The following is a 2659-nucleotide window of genomic DNA, read 5'->3' on the forward strand; positions in this document are numbered from 1 at the left end:
GAGTTTCCCCGAGGTGGCCCCGCAGGCTGCTCAGTTCGGACCAACACTTAGACAAGCACTGGCCCGGGGGGGCTATAACAAAGATGACCCTTGGGTTAATTACTCCCAAGGGAAAGGTAGGTGGTGGTGAGGCAAATGGTAAAACCATGGTTGGGCCTTGCTGGAGGAGTTTTATTCAAAGCAAACTGTCAGGGAGGTCCCATAAATCACCCGACCGCATTAGGAACGCAAAATCCGGGAACATAACACCGGTATGACAGAAACTAGGGCGGCAAGAGTGGAACAAAACAACAGGCATAAGGCCGAGCCTTCCACCCTTTACCAAGTATATAGATGCATTAATTAAATAAGAGATATTGTGATATCCCAACAAAATCATGTCCACCATGGAGCAATCTTCAACTTCACCTGCAGCTAGCAACGCTATAAGAGGGGCTGAGCAAAGCGGGAACATATCCAAATAACGGTTTGCTAGGAAGGGTGTCCAAGGTTAGAGGTTCATGGCAATTCGGGAGGCTTGAAGAGCAAATGATAGGTAGCGCAGCAAAGCGATAGAACGAAGCAACTAGCATAGCAATGATAGTAGTGAGATCCAGGGTAGCGGTCATCTTGCCTGAAATCCCGCAAGGAAGAAGAACGAGTCCATGAAGAAGATGAAGCCACGAAGACAAACGAAGCGTAGACGAACGCATCCTCACGATCGCAACGAAAACGGGAACTATCGAGAAGAAGCACACAACATGGTAAACACACCACACATAGACAAGACATGATGCACAACAAGCATGATGCATGACAAGGCTACATGAAGCTACTCATGGCAAGAGATGATGCAAACAAGAACAACACATCAAGGCAAGTTTAAATGAGGCCAGGAACAACATATAACAATTCCGGTAAGTCCACATATGCAAATTTCGAAATTGGTCCAGATCTGAATAAACCTTATGTTCAAGTTGTTAACCAGCAAGTTAAGATGCACCACGAAGATCTACACGAAATTCTAGTCAAGTTACATATAAAGTTCATTAGATTTGGAGCTACGGCCTAGAAGATATGAGCAAAACAAGTTAAGCATGGCATTGATGCAAAATGCACCCAAATATCAAGAAAACACCTCAAAACAAGGATGCAACAAGATAATATGAAACTACATGCAAAATCAAACAAGTTTCATATAGAGCACACTCAAAACGGAGCAACGGTTCAACACATGCACTCTATACAAGTCATAATAACAATCTGTCCAAAACAGCAACTAGGCATATTGCAAGCATCAAAACAACATGCTACAGTACCACAATATGAAAACAAAAGGCATGGGCAAGAAGTACAAGTAAAGCATAACAAAACATGAACACTGAGCTATCTCCAAAAACAACTAGAACATGCTCAAAAGGACATGGTAAGATGGCAAATAATAACAGTTTCAGACTTATCAGGAAATAACATCAGGTTGCAATGTTTAGAGCTAGCAAACAACATGTTACAGGAACATATAATGGCAAAAAAAAGGCATGGCATGATACTACTAAATGCATAGAACAAGAGTCCCTTACTGACCATGAGCCAAAAAGGCATAGAAAATATGATGGCACCCATGTAAACATGGCAAGTTATATTACAGATTCATACATGGCAGAAACAACAATAAGTAAGCATGTTTGTGAGCTTGAACCACTCACCACAGATCAATAAATGGCATGGAAAGGCAACCAACAGTAATAAGGCATGTTTATGAAGCTAAGCATGGCAAGAGCAAGTTCATAGGGTGCATGGATCACTAGCAAACTATCATGGAAACATTGAACTTGATGTTAACAGGCTGACATCAACATTATTTAGCAAGTTTGGAGCAAGATAACAACAAGCTACAATAGGCTATAAATGCAACCAAGGGCATGAATGGATATAGCATGACATGTATAACAACTCATCCTTAGTGAACATCTCCAGATTATGCACGAAATGACTTGTAGCAGCAGGTTAACATGGCAACAAAATATAACAGAATCAGTCAGGAAAACAGCAACAGCAAGTACACTACTTAACAAGCTTGATGCACTCAGTACACAACTCACAAAAATACATGGATGGCACCCCTGGAAAGATGGCATGGCATAAATCAAAACACATGTAGACATCAACCTCATAGGATGCACACATCAAACATGGCAAAAATGACAAATAAGCATGTTATAACAGTTTCAGCAGATTAACAGCAACATGCACTCTTCCAACAGCATTTCGGGCATCAAGATGAGCTCAAATGAAAATGGTGCAATGGAATGAAATGAAGTACTCGTTGAGACGAACAATTTTACATATTACACACACGAAACGGAGCTACGGATACAGAGATACGATGCGATGAACATGGCATGATTATGCAAAATATTCGGGACTTAAGCAAATTTACCTCCGGGAAAAGTCAACCCGGGACGGGGGCGTTCCGGGACGGAGGGATCCGGGATGGGGACGGCGCCGTTTGGTTGGGGGAGTGGTGGATCTCGTCCACTTCCCCGGATCTGACCGGAGGAAGAGCTCCGGCGAGCGGAGGAGGCCGGCGATGGCGAGGAAGACCGGAGGAGCTCGGGGCCGGCCGGATCCGGTCTGGCCCGACCGGATCTGGCCGCGGCGGGGCGCGGGGTGGCGCGGC

Source organism: Triticum dicoccoides, chromosome 2B, assembly GCF_002162155.2.
Source record: "Triticum dicoccoides isolate Atlit2015 ecotype Zavitan chromosome 2B, WEW_v2.0, whole genome shotgun sequence".
NCBI lineage: Eukaryota > Viridiplantae > Streptophyta > Magnoliopsida > Poales > Poaceae > Triticum > Triticum dicoccoides.